Source organism: Anomaloglossus baeobatrachus, unplaced genomic scaffold, assembly GCF_048569485.1.
Source record: "Anomaloglossus baeobatrachus isolate aAnoBae1 unplaced genomic scaffold, aAnoBae1.hap1 Scaffold_52, whole genome shotgun sequence".
In the NCBI taxonomy this organism is placed as follows: Eukaryota; Metazoa; Chordata; class Amphibia; order Anura; family Aromobatidae; genus Anomaloglossus; species Anomaloglossus baeobatrachus.
This window is the reverse complement of record NW_027444564.1, coordinates 151936-167500: the sequence shown is the minus strand read 5'-3', so window position 1 is coordinate 167500 and position 15565 is coordinate 151936. Positions and strand designations below refer to the sequence as shown.

General features: G+C 62.1%; 1 protein-coding gene across 2 annotated transcripts in view; it reads right to left on the bottom strand.

Annotated features, from left to right (window-relative positions):
* Nucleotides 1–15049, bottom strand: part of LOC142282760 (uncharacterized) — a 64037-nt gene extending 48988 nt beyond the window's left edge. For both annotated transcript variants that reach the window (XM_075333035.1, XM_075333037.1), the window contains exon 1: nucleotides 14962–15049. The gene's annotated coding sequence lies outside the window, so the exon portion shown is untranslated. The remainder of the gene's footprint in view (nucleotides 1–14961) is intronic.
* Nucleotides 15050–15565: the final 516 nt, after the last annotated feature.

Sequence of the window (15565 nt, the reverse complement as noted above, 5' to 3'; positions counted from 1 at the left end):
GGACCAGAGCACGGACAAGACCAGAGCATGGACCATATAAAAAAGACCAAATAACGGATCAAACTGATGCACGGACCGGAGCACGGACAAGACCGGAGCATGGACCATATAAAAAAGACCAAATAACGGATCAAACTGATGCACGGACCGGAGCACGGACAAGACCGGAGCATGGGCCATATAAAGGAGACCAAATAACGGATCAAACTGATGCACGGACCGGAGCACGGACAAGACCGGAGCATGGGCCATATAAAGGAGACCAAATAACGGATCAAACTGATGCACGGACCGGAGCACGGACAAGACCGGAGCATGGGCCATATAAAGGAGACCAAATAACGGATCAAACTGATGCACGGACCGGAGCACGGACAAGACCGGAGCATGGGCCATATAAAGGAGACCAAATAACGGATCAAACTGATGCACGGACCGGAGCACGGACAAGACCAGAGCATGGACCATATAAAGGAGACCAAATAACGGATCAAACTGATGCACGGACCGGAGCATGGACAAGACCAGAGCATGGACCATATAAAGGAGACCAAATAACGGATCAAACTGATGCATGGACCAGAGCACGGACAAGACCGGAGCATGGGCCATATAAAGGAGACCAAATAACAGATCAAACTGATGCACGGACCGGAGCACAGACAAGACCGGAGCATGGACCATATAAAGGAGACCAAATAACGGATCAAACTGATGCACGGACCGGAGCACAAACAAGACCGGAGCATGGACCATATAAAGGAGACCAAATAACGGATCAAACTGATGCACGGACCGGAGCACGGACAAGACCGGAGCATGGACCATATAAAGGAGACCAAATAACGGATCAAACTGATGCACGGACCGGAGCACAGACAAGACCGGAGCATGGACCATATAAAGGAGACCAAATAACGGATCAAACTGATGCACGGACCGGAGCACGGACAAGACCGGAGCATGGGCCATATAAAGGAGACCAAATAACGGATCAAACTGATGCACGGACCGGAGCACGGACTAGAACATGGACCGGAACCCAGAATGAAGCATGGACCAGGGCACGGACCGGATCAGAGTGTAAGGCTATGTGCGCACTAGAAAAGTGATTTTTCTCACGAAAATTTCTTGAGAAACTTCTGGGAGTTGAAGATTACCGCATCTGCGGTAAAAAAACGCACCAAAACCGCGGGAAAAACGCAGTTTCTCCGCAGGTTGGTCCCTGCGGTTTTTTTATGCTGTAACTGCAATAAATAATATAGATAATAGATAGACAGATAATGGATAGAGTGAAAGATGGATAGATGAATAGATAGATGCGAAAGACATATAATGTCCCACCCCTCTGCATTTTCTAAGCTGGCACCCTTTAGTGACTTTCATGTGGCACTAAGGTGCTTAGCCTTGTATTTAGCCATAAAATAAATGATTAAAATGATGTGAGGTCCCCCTATTTTTGTAGCCAGCTAGGGTAAAGCAGACGGCTGCAGCCTGCAGACCACAGCTGGCAGCTTCACCTTGGCTGGTAATCCAAAACAGAGGGCACCCCACGCTGTTATTCTACATTAAATAAATAATTTAAAACAAAAAACGTGGGGTCCCCCCAAATTGGATCACCAGCCAAGGTAAAGCGGACAGCTGTGGTCTGACATTCTCAGACTAGGGAGGTCCATTGTTATTGGACACTCCCCAGTCTAAAAATAGCAGGCCGCAGCCACCCCAGAAGTGGCGCATCCATTAGACGTGCCAATCCTGGCGCTTCGCCCCAACTCATCCCGCTGCCCTGGTGCGTTGGCAAACGAGGTAATAATGGGGTTGATGCCAGATGTGTAATGTCACCTGGCATCAAGCCCTGGGGTTAGTGATGTCAGGCGTCTATTAGATACCCGACATCACCAACCCAGTCAGTAAGAAATAAAAAATAGACAACAAAAAAAGTTTTATTTGAAAAAACACTCCCCAAAACATTCCCTCTTTCACCAATTTATTGAAAAGAACAATCAATTCCACATCCGGTGTAATCCAATAAAAGGAAGGGAGGGTCCCACGATGATCCAAACCATAGTCACTGTCCCAGTCAATGAAGAACAGAAGGTTCCCCATTGGCTGGGAGAGTAATGCAGTGACTTGAGCTAACATCAATAGCCCAGGTCACGGCCGGGGATGACGGGCGCTGGAGGATAGATGAGATCATTACGTGCTGTGATGATCTCCTGCAGTTTTGCCATCAGCACTGTCACTGCCTTCTATGCCTGCCGCGTTCTCAGCAGTATCGCGAGAGCCCGTGATGTCACCGCTAGTGACAGTCTCGGGCCGCGGGCATAGACAGCAGTGAGCGCGGTGACGTCAGGAGGCAGGAGATAGTCACAGCAGGTAATGATCTCATCTCACCTCCTGACAGCAGCGCTCGTCATCCCCGTGGCTGCACGCACTGCAGTGTGTCAGTGTCTGCCTGCGCTGCAGGGTGACAAGCTGCTGATACTGCGGGCAGACACTGACACTGCAGGGCGGGCAGCCGCGGGGCTGGAGCAGGACACAGACTGCACGGGCACCTGGAGGTCACACGGAAGCGCTTCTGTGCGGCGTCCAGGGAGTGTGACGTGTGTTTACTCTGCTCCGCTTCCTGGCATAATGACATCACTTCCTGCAAAACCGCAGGCAGCGATGAGCATTACCGCAGGTAAATCGCGGCTATACCGGGGGTATACCGCACATCATTTGCTACCTGCGGTATACCCGCGGAATTTCGCGATTACATTACAGTGAATGGAGTGAAATACCGGGGGTATACCGCAGCTACCTGCGGAATAGAAGTGACTGCACATTTTCTCAAGAAAGTTTCTCAAGACGATCTTCACAAAGAATTTTCTTGAGAAAAATCCGCAGCGTGCGCACAGATATTATTTTCCCATAGGTTTTGCTGGGAAATGTCTGCAGAAAGATTACAAACATTTCTCAAGAAATTTCTGCAGCAAAACCGCGGGTAAAAACGCCTAGTGCGCACAGGGCCTTAGGGCCACTTTACACGCAAAGACATCGCTAACGAGATGTCGTTGGGGTCACGGAATTCGTGACGCACATTCGGCCTCGTTAGCGACGTTGTTGCTTGTGAAACGTACGAGCGACCGCTAACGATCAAAAATACTCACCTAATCGTTGATCTTTGACACGTCGTTCTAATCCCAAATATCGTTGCTGCTTTTGGACGCAGGTTGTTTATCGTTCCTGAGGCAGCACACATCGCTACGTGCGACACCCAAGGAATGACGAACAGCAACGTACCTGAATCCAGTAAGCAACGAGGTGGGCGTGTCTTTAATGCGGCTGCTCTCCGCTTCTATTGGACTCCTGCCGTGTGACGTCGCTGTGACGCCGCACGAACCCCCCCTTAGAAAAGGGGCAGTTCGCCAGCCACAGCGACGTCGCTAGGCAGGTAAGTCCGTGTGACGGGGCCCTAGCGATTTTGTACGCAACGGGCAGCGATTTGCCCGTCACGCACAAACGAGGGGGGCAGGTGCGATCGGCAGCGACATCGCTAGCGATGTCAGTGTGTAAAGTGGCCTTTAAGGTGAACTCTTCACTAATCCTGATTCTAATTGGTGTGGATCAAGTGCATGCTTGAAAGAATAACATCAGACACAAATAGGCGGCTGTGAATCTTTCCTCGATCAGAGGTGGCCTAAAATGTGTTTATTCTAACCGTAACATGAACTTATAAAAAGTACAAACCAGACCATAGAACGGATGAGACCGGAGCACGGACCAGACCATAGAACGGATGAGACCGGAGCACGGACCAGACCATAGAACGGATGAGACCGGAGCACGGACCGGAGCATAGAACGGATGAGACCGGAGCACGGACCAGACCATAGAACGGATGAGACCGGAGCACGGACCGGACCATAGAACGGATGAGACCGGAGCACTGACCGGACCATAGAACGGATGAGACCGGAGCACGGACCAGACCATAGAACGGATGAGACCGGAACACGGACCGGAGCATAGAACGGATGAGACCGGACCACGGACCGGACGAGACCGGAGCACGGACCGGACCACAGAACGGACGAGACCGGAGCACGGACCGGACCACAGAACGGACGAGACCGGAGCACGGACCGGACCACAGAACGGACGAGACCGGAGCACGGACCGGACCACAGAACGGACGAGACCGGAGCACGGACCGGACCACAGAACGGACGAGACCGGAGCACGGACCGGACCACAGAACGGACGAGACCGGAGCACGGACCGGACCACAGAACGGACGAGACCGGAGCACGGACCGGACCACAGAACGGACGAGACCGGAGCACGGACCGGACCACAGAACGGACGAGACCGGACCACGGACCGGACCACAGAACGGACGAGACCGGACCACGGACCGGACCATAGAACGGATGAGACCGGAGCACGGACCGGACCATAGAACGGATGAGACCGGAGCACGGACCGGACCATAGAACGGATGAGACCGGAGCACAGACCAGACCACAGAACGGACGAGACCGGAGCACAGAACGGACGAGACCGGACCACGGACCGGACCACAGAACGGACGAGACCGGACCACGGACCGGACGAGACCGGAGCACGGACCGGACCACAGAACGGACGAGACCGGAGCACGGACCGGACCACAGAACGGACGAGACCGGAGCACGGACCGGACGAGACCGGAGCACGGACCGGACCACGGAACGGACGAGACCGGAGCACGGACCGGACGAAACCGGAGCACGGACCGGACCACAGAACGGACTAGAACGGACGAGACCGGAGCACGGACCGGACCACAGAACGGACGAGACCGGAGCACGGACCGGACCACAGAACGGACGAGACCGGAGCACGGACCGGACCACAGAACGGACGAGACCGGAGCACGGACCGGACCACAGAACGGACGAGACCGGAGCACGGACCGGACCACAGAACGGACGAGACCGGAGCACGGACCGGACCACAGAACGGACGAGACCGGAGCACGGACCGGACCACAGAACGGACGAGACCGGACCACGGACCGGACCACAGAACGGACGAGACCGGACCACGGACCGGACCACAGAACGGACGAGACCGGAGCACAGAACGGACGAGACCGGACCACGGACCGGACCACAGAACGGACGAGACCGGACCACGGACCGGACGAGACCGGAGCACGGACCGGACCACAGACCGGACGAGACCGGAGCACGGACCGGACCACAGACCGGACGAGACCGGAGCACGGACCGGACCACAGACCGGACGAGACCGGAGCACGGACCGGACCACAGACCGGACGAGACCGGAGCACGGACCGGACCACAGACCGGACGAGACCGGAGCACGGACCGGACCACAGACCGGACGAGACCGGAGCACGGACCGGACCACAGAACGGACGAGACCGGAGCACGGACCGGACCACAGAACGGACGAGACCGGAGCACGGACCGGACCACAGAACGGACGAGACCGGAGCACGGACCGGACCACAGAACGGACGAGACCGGAGCACGGACCGGACCACAGAACGGACGAGACCGGAGCACGGACCGGACCACAGAACGGACGAGACCGGAGCACGGACCGGACCACAGAACGGACGAGACCGGAGCACGGACCGGACCACAGAACGGACGAGACCGGAGCACGGACCGGACCACAGAACGGACGAGACCGGAGCACGGACCGGACCACAGAACGGACGAGACCGGAGCACGGACCGGACCACAGAACGGACGAGACCGGAGCACGGACCGGACCACAGAACGGACGAGACCGGAGCACGGACCGGACCACAGAACGGACGAGACCGGAGCACGGACCGGACCACAGAACGGACGAGACCGGAGCACGGACCGGACCACAGAACGGACGAGACCGGACCACGGACCGGACCACAGAACGGACGAGACCGGACCACGGACCGGACCATAGAACGGATGAGACCGGAGCACGGACCGGACCATAGAACGGATGAGACCGGAGCACGGACCGGACCATAGAACGGATGAGACCGGAGCACAGACCAGACCACAGAACGGACGAGACCGGAGCACAGAACGGACGAGACCGGACCACGGACCGGACCACAGAACGGACGAGACCGGACCACGGACCGGACGAGACCGGAGCACGGACCGGACCACAGAACGGACGAGACCGGAGCACGGACCGGACCACAGAACGGACGAGACCGGAGCACGGACCGGACGAGACCGGAGCACGGACCGGACCACGGAACGGACGAGACCGGAGCACGGACCGGACGAAACCGGAGCACGGACCGGACCACAGAACGGACTAGAACGGACGAGACCGGAGCACGGACCGGACCACAGAACGGACGAGACCGGAGCACGGACCGGACCACAGAACGGACGAGACCGGAGCACGGACCGGACCACAGAACGGACGAGACCGGAGCACGGACCGGACCACAGAACGGACGAGACCGGAGCACGGACCGGACCACAGAACGGACGAGACCGGAGCACGGACCGGACCACAGAACGGACGAGACCGGAGCACGGAACGGACGAGACCTGAGCACGGACCGGACCACGGAACGGACGAGACCGGAGCACGGACCGGACCACGGACCGGACGAGACCGGAGCACGGAACGGACGAGACCTGAGCACGGACCGGACCACGGAACGGACGAGACCGGAGCACGGACCGGACCACGGACCGGACGAGACCGGAGCACGGACCGGACCACGGAACGGACGAGACCTGAGCACGGACCGGACCACGGAACGGACGAAACCGGAGCACGGACCGGACCACAGAACGGACAAGAACGGACGAGACCGGAGCACGGACCGGACCACAGAACGGACGAGACCGGAGCACGGACCGGACCACAGAACGGACGAGACCGGAGCACGGACCGGACCACAGAACGGACGAGACCGGAGCACGGACCGGACCACAGAACGGACGAGACCGGAGCACGGACCGGACCACAGAACGGACGAGACCGGAGCACGGACCGGACCACAGAACGGACGAGACCGGAGCACGGACCGGACCACAGAACGGACGAGACCGGAGCACGGACCGGACCACAGAACGGACGAGACCGGAGCACGGACCGGACCACAGAACGGACGAGACCGGAGCACGGACCGGACCACAGAACGGACGAGACCGGAGCACGGACCGGACCACAGAACGGACGAGACCGGAGCACGGACCGGACCACAGAACGGACGAGACCGGAGCACGGACCGGACCACAGAACGGACGAGACCGGAGCACGGACCGGACCACAGAACGGACGAGACCGGAGCACGGACCGGACCACAGAACGGACGAGACCGGAGCACGGACCGGACCACAGAACGGACGAGACCGGAGCACGGACCGGACCACAGAACGGACGAGACCGGAGCACGGACCGGACCACAGAACGGACGAGACCGGAGCACGGACCGGACCACAGAACGGACGAGACCGGAGCACGGACCGGACCACAGAACGGACGAGACCGGAGCACGGACCGGACCACAGAACGGACGAGACCGGAGCACGGACCGGACCACAGAACGGATAAGACCTGAGCACGGACCGGACCATAGAACGGATGAGACCGGAGCACGGACCGGACCACAGAACGGATGAGACCGGAGAATGGACCAGCCATAGAACGAATCGGACCTGAGCACGGACAGGACCACAGAACGGATGAGACCAGAGCACGGACCGGACCACAGAACGGACGAGACCGGAGCACGGACCGGACCACAGAACGGACGAGACCGGAGCACGGACCGGACCACAGAACGGACGAGACCGGAGCACGGACCGGACCACAGAACGGACGAGACCGGAGCACGAACCGGACCACAGAACGGACGAGACCGGAGCACGGACCGGACCACAGAACGGACGAGACCGGAGCACGGACCGGACCACAGAACGGATGAGACCGGAGCACGGACCGGACCATAAAACGGATTGGACCTGAGCACGGACAGGACCATAGAACGAATCAGACCAGAGCACGGACCAGACCATAGTACAGATCAGACCAAAGTAAGAACCAGACTAAGGATTGGACTACTGACCAAATTGAAGCACGTACCGGAGCAGACTGGAGCAGAGCACGGACAGGGAGCGGAGCACGGACAGGGAGAGGAGCACGGACAGGGACCGGAGCACGGACAGGGACCGGAGCACGGACAGGGACCGGAGCACGGACAGGGACCGGAGCACGGACAGGGACCGGAGCACGGACAGGGACCGGAGCACGGACAGGGACCGGAGCACGGACAGGGACCGGAGCACGGACAGGGACCGGAGCACGGACAGGGACCGGAGCACGGATATGGACCGGAGCACGGACAGGAGCGGAGCACGGACAGGACCGGAGCACGGACAGGACCGGAGCACGGATAGGGACCGGAGCACGGACAGGACCGGAGCACGGATAGGGACCGGAGCACGGATAGGGACCGGAGCACGGATAGGGACCGGAGCACGGATAGGGACCGGAGCACGGATAGGGACCGGAGCACGGATAGGGACCGGAGCACGGATAGGGACCGGAGCACGGACAGGGACCGGAGCACGGACAGGGACCGGAGCACGGACAGGAGCGGAGCACGGATAGGGAGCGGAGCACGGACAGGAGCGGAGCACGGATAGGAGCGGAGCACGGATAGGGGCCGGAGCACGGACAGGGGCCGGAGCACGGACAGGGGCCGGAGCACGGACAGGGGCCGGAGCACGGACAGGAGCCGGAGCACGGACAGGAGCCGGAGCACGGACAGGGACCGGAGCACGGACAGGGACCGGAGCACGGACAGGGACCGGAGCACGGACAGGGACCGGAGCACGGATAGGGACCGGAGCACGGATAGGGACCGGACCACGGATAGGGACCGGACCACGGATAGGGACCGGAGCACGGACAGGGACCGGAGCACGGACAGGGACCGGAGCACGGACAGGGACCGGAGCACGGACAGGGACCGGAGCACGGACAGGGACCGGAGCACGGATATGGACCGGAGCGCGGACAGGGACCGGAGCGCGGATATGGACCGGAGCGCGGACAGGGACCGGAGCGCGGACAGGGACCGGAGCGCGGACAGGGACCGGAGCGCGGACAGGGACCGGAGCGCGGACAGGGACCGGAGCGCGGACCAGACCATAGAACGGACAGGAGCGGAGCACGGACAGGAGCGGAGCATGGACAGGAGCGGAGCACGGATAGGGACCGGAGCACGGATAGGGACCGGAGCACGGATAGGGACCGGAGCACGGATAGGGACCGGAGCACGGATAGGGACCGGAGCACGGATAGGGACCGGAGCACGGATAGGGACCGGAGCACGGATAGGGACCGGAGCACGGATAGGGACCGGAGCACGGACAGGGACCGGAGCACGGATAGGGACCGGAGCACGGATAGGGACCGGAGCACGGATAGGGACCGGAGCACGGACAGGGACCGGAGCACGGACAGGGACCGGAGCACGGACAGGGACCGGAGCACGGACAGGGACCGGAGCACGGACAGGGACCGGAGCACGGACAGGGACCGGAGCACGGACAGGGACCGGAGCACGGACAGGGACCGGAGCACGGATATGGACCGGAGCACGGACAGGGACCGGAGCACGGATATGGACCGGAGCACGGACAGGGACCGGAGCACGGACAGGGACCGGAGCACGGACAGGGACCGGAGCACGGACAGGGACCGGAGCGCGGACAGGGACCGGAGCACGGACAGGGACCGGAGCGCGGACAGGGACCGGAGCGCGGACAGGGACCGGAGCGCGGACAGGGACCGGAGCGCGGACCAGACCATAGAACGGACAGGAGCGGAGCGCGGACCAGACCATAGAACGGACAGGAGCGGAGCACGGACCAGACCATAGAACGGACAGGAGCGGAGCGCGGACCAGGCCATAGAACGGATGAGACCAGAGCACGACCAGGCCATAGAACGGATGAGACCGGAGCACGGACCATAGAACGGAGGAGACCGGAGCACGGAGCGGACCATAGAACGGATGAGACCGGAGCACGGACCGGACGAGACCGGAGCACGGACCGGACCACAGAACGGACGAGACCGGAGCACGGACCGGACCACAGAATGGACGAGACCGGAGCACGGACCGGACCACAGAACGGACGAGACCGGACCACGGACCGGACCACAGAACGGACGAGACCGGACCACGGACCGGACCACAGAACGGACGAGACCGGACCACGGACCGGACGAGACCGGAGCACGGACCGGACCACGGAACGGACGAGACCGGAGCACGGAGCGGACCACGGAACGGACGAGACCGGAGCACGGACCGGACCAAAGAACGGACGAGACCGGAGCACGGACCGGACCACAGAACGGACGAGACCGGAGCACGGACCGGACCACAGAACGGACGAGACCGGAGCACGGACCGGACCACAGAACGAACGAGACCGGAGCACGGACCGGACCACAGAACGGACGAGACCGGAGCACGGACCGGACCACAGAACGGACGAGACCGGAGCACGGACCGGACCACAGAACGGACCACAGAACGGACGAGACCGGAGCACGGACCGGATCACAGAACGGACCACGGAACGGACGAGACCGGAGCACGGACCGGATCACAGAACGGACCACAGAACGGACGAGACCGGAGCACGGACCGGATCACAGAACGGACCACAGAACGGACGAGACCGGAGCACGGACCGGATCACAGAACGGACGAGACCGGAGCACGGACCGGACCACAGAACGGACGAGACCGGAGCACGGACCGGACCACAGAACGGACGAGACCGGAGCACGGACCGGACCACAGAACGGACCACAGAACGGACGAGACCGGAGCACGGACCGGACGAGACCGGAGCACGGACCGGACCACAGAACGGACCACAGAACGGACGAGACCGGAGCACGGACCGGACCACAGAACGGACGAGACCGGAGCACGGACCGGACCACAGAACGGACGAGACCGGAGCACGGACCGGACCACAGAACGGACCACAGAACGGACGAGACCGGAGCACGGACCGGATCACAGAACGGACGAGACCGGAGCACGGACCGGACCACAGAACGGACGAGACCGGAGCACGGACCGGACCACAGAACGGACGAGACCGGAGCACGGACCGGACCACAGAACGGACGAGACCGGAGCACGGACCGGACCACAGAACGGACGAGACCGGAGCACGGACCGGACCACAGAACGGACGAGACCGGAGCACGGACCGGACCACAGAACGGACGAGACCGGAGCACGGACCGGACCACAGAACGGACGAGACCGGAGCACGGACCGGACCACAGAACGGACGAGACCGGAGCACGGACCGGACCACAGAACGGACGAGACCGTAGCACGGACCGGACCACAGAACGGACGAGACCGTAGCACGGACCGGACCACAGAACGGACGAGACCGGAGCACGGACCGGACCACAGAACGGACGAGACCGGAGCACGGACCGGACCACAGAACGGACGAGACCGGAGCACGGACCGGACCACAGAACGGACGAGACCGGAGCACGGACCGGACGAGACCGGAGCACGGACCGGACGAGACCGGAGCACGGACCGGACCGGACGAGACCGGAGCACGGACCGGACGAAACCGGAGCACGGACCGGACCACAGAACGGACTAGAACGGACGAGACCAGAGCACGGACCGGACCACAGAACGGACGAGACCGGAGCACGGACCGGACCACAGAACGGACGAGACCGGAGCACGGACCGGACCACAGAACGGACGAGACCGGAGCACGGACCGGACCACAGAACGGACGAGACCGGAGCACGGACCGGACCACAGAACGGACGAGACCGGAGCACGGACCGGACCACAGAACGGACGAGACCGGAGCACGGACCGGACCACAGAACGGACGAGACCGGAGCACGGACCGGACGAGACCGGAGCACGGACCGGACCACAGAACGGACGAGACCGGAGCACGGACCGGACCACAGAACGGACGAGACCGGAGCACGGACCGGACCACAGAACGGACGAGACCGGAGCACGGACCGGACCACAGAACGGATAAGACCTGAGCACGGACCGGACCACAGAACGGATGAGACCGGAGCACGGACCGGACCACAGAACGGATGAGACCGGAGAATGGACCAGCCATAGAACGAATCGGACCTGAGCACGGACAGGACCACAGAACGGATGAGACCAGAGCACGGACCGGACCACAGAACGGATGAGACAGGAGGACGGACCAGCCATAGAACGAATCGGACCTGAGCACGGGCCGGACCACAGAACGGACGAGACCGGAGCACGGGCCGGACCACAGAACGGACGAGACCGGAGCACGGACCGGACCACAGAACGGACGAGACCGGAGCACGGGCCGGACCACAGAACGGACGAGACCGGAGCACGGACCGGACCACAGAACGGACGAGACCGGAGCACGGACCGGACCACAGAACGGACGAGACCGGAGCACGGACCGGACCACAGAACGGACGAGACCGGAGCACGGACCGGACCACAGAACGGACGAGACCGGAGCACGGACCGGACCACAGAACGGACGAGACCGGAGCACGGACCGGACCACAGAACGGACGAGACCGGAGCACGGACCGGACCACAGAACGGACGAGACCGGAGCACGGACCGGACCACAGAACGGACGAGACCGGAGCACGGACCGGACCACAGAACGGACGAGACCGGAGCACGGACCGGACCACAGAACGGACGAGACCGGAGCACGGACCGGACCACAGAACGGACGAGACCGGAGCACGGACCGGACCACAGAACGGACGAGACCGGAGCACGGACCGGACCACAGAACGGACGAGACCGGAGCACGGACCGGACCACAGAACGGACGAGACCGGAGCACGGACAGGGACCGGAGCACGGACAGGGACCGGAGCACGGACAGGGACCGGAGCACGGACAGGGACCGGAGCACGGACAGGGACCGGAGCACGGACAGGGACCGGAGCACGGACAGGGACCGGAGCACGGACAGGGACCGGAGCACGGACAGGGACCGGAGCACGGATATGGACCGGAGCACGGACAGGAGCGGAGCACGGATAGGGACCGGAGCACGGACAGGACCGGAGCACGGATAGGACCGGAGCACGGATAGGGACCGGAGCACGGATAGGGACCGGAGCACGGATAGGGACCGGAGCACGGACAGGGACCGGAGCACGGACAGGAGCGGAGCACGGACAGGAGCGGAGCACGGATAGGGAGCGGAGCACGGACAGGAGCGGAGCACGGACAGGAGCGGAGCACGGATAGGGGCCGGAGCACGGACAGGGGCCGGAGCACGGACAGGGGCCGGAGCACGGACAGGAGCCGGAGCACGGACAGGAGCCGGAGCACGGACAGGAGCCGGAGCACGGACAGGAGCGGAGCACGGATAGGGACCGGAGCACGGACAGGAGCCGGAGCACGGACAGGAGCCGGAGCACGGACAGGGACCGGAGCACGGATAGGGACCGGAGCACGGATAGGGACCGGAGCACGGATAGGGACCGGAGCACGGATAGGGACCGGAGCACGGATAGGGACCGGAGCACGGATAGGGACCGGAGCACGGATAGGGACCGGAGCACGGATAGGGACCGGAGCACGGACAGGGACCGGAGCACGGACAGGGACCGGAGCACGGACCAGACCATAGAACGGACAGGAGCGGAGCGCGGACCAGACCATAGAACGGACAGGAGCGGAGCACGGACCAGACCATAGAACGGACAGGAGCGGAGCACAGACCAGACCATAGAACGGACAGGAGCGGAGCGCGGACCAGGCCATAGAACGGATGAGACCGGAGCACGGACCATAGAACGGAGGAGACCGGAGCACGGAGCGGACCATAGAACGGATGAGACCGGAGCACGGACCGGACCATAGAACGGATGAGACCGGAGCACGGAGCGGACCATAGAACGGATGAGACCGGAGCATGGACCGGACCATAGAACGGATGAGACCGGAGCACGGAGCGGACCATAGAACGGATGAGACCGGAGCACGGAGCGGACCATAGAACGGATGAGACCGGAGCACGGACCATAGAACGGATGAGACCGGAGCACGGACCGGACCATAGAACGGATGAGACCGGAGCACGGACCAGACCATAGAACGGATGAGACCGGAGCACGGAGCAGACCATAGAACGGATGAGACCGGAGCACGGAGCGGACCATAGAACGGATGAGACCGGAGCACGGAGCGGACCATAGAACGGATGAGACCGGAGCATGGACCGGACCATAGAACGGATGAGACCGGAGCATGGACCGGACCATAGAACGGATGAGACCGGAGCACGGAGCGGACCATAGAACGGATGAGACCGGAGCACGGAGCGGACCATAGAACGGATGAGACCGGAGCACGGACCATAGAACGGATGAGACCGGAGCACGGACCGGACCATAGAACGGATGAGACCGGAGCACGGACCGGACCATAGAACGGATGAGACCGGAGCACGGACCATAGAACGGACAGGAGCGGAGCACGGACCAGACCATAGAACGGACAGGAGCGGAGCGCGGACCGGACCATAGACCGGATGAGGCCGGAGCACGGAGCAGACCATAGACCGGATGAGGCCGGAGCACGGACCATAGAACGGATGAGACAGGAGCACGGACCAGGCCATAGAACGGATGAGACCGGAGCACGGACCAGGCCATAGAACGGATGAGACCGGAGCACGGAGCGGACCATAGAACGGATGAGACCGGAGCACGGACCGGACCATAGAACGGATGAGACCGGAGCACGGACCAGACCATAGAACGGATGAGACCGGAGCACGGACCGGACCATAGAACGGATGAGACCGGAGCACGGAGCGGTGTGAAATACAGAACATTAGAGCCGCTTCCCACAAACGTCTTGTGCTGCCATCACCTCACCTCACACCAGAGCCGGGGCCTCTGTACAGCGGCTGACACCAGAGACAACAGCCTGCACCTACTGCACTGCTACACAGGAAGGACCTGTGGTGAGGTCACACCATGTGACCATAATGGGCGGGGTTCACAGAAAGAGAAGTGGAGCTGAAGGACCTGTGGTGACGTCACACCATGTGACCATAAGGGGCAGAGCTCAGTATAGGGGAAGTGATTGCGAAAAACCTGTGGTGACGTCACAGGATGTGACCATAATGGGCGGAGCTCAGCGAAAGAGTGGTGCTGAAGGACCTGTAGTGACGTAACAATCATGTGACCATAATGGACGGAGATTAGCTAAGAAGCGTCGATAAAGGACCTGTGGTGACGTCACAATCATGTGACTACAGTAGGCGGAGCTCAGCTGAAAGGCGAAGGTGAGGGAGCTGAGATCACGTCACAATCATGTGACCACAGTGGGCGGAGCTCAGCTGTGAGGCGGAGGGGAGGGGCTTGTGCTGCGGTGTTCCCGCTCTGTGTCTCCTGAGGTAATCAGTGTTTCCCCCACAATGCAGTGCGCAGGGGCCTCCTCAGCAGTCACACAGTGCTATGTATTGGGCGGGGCTCT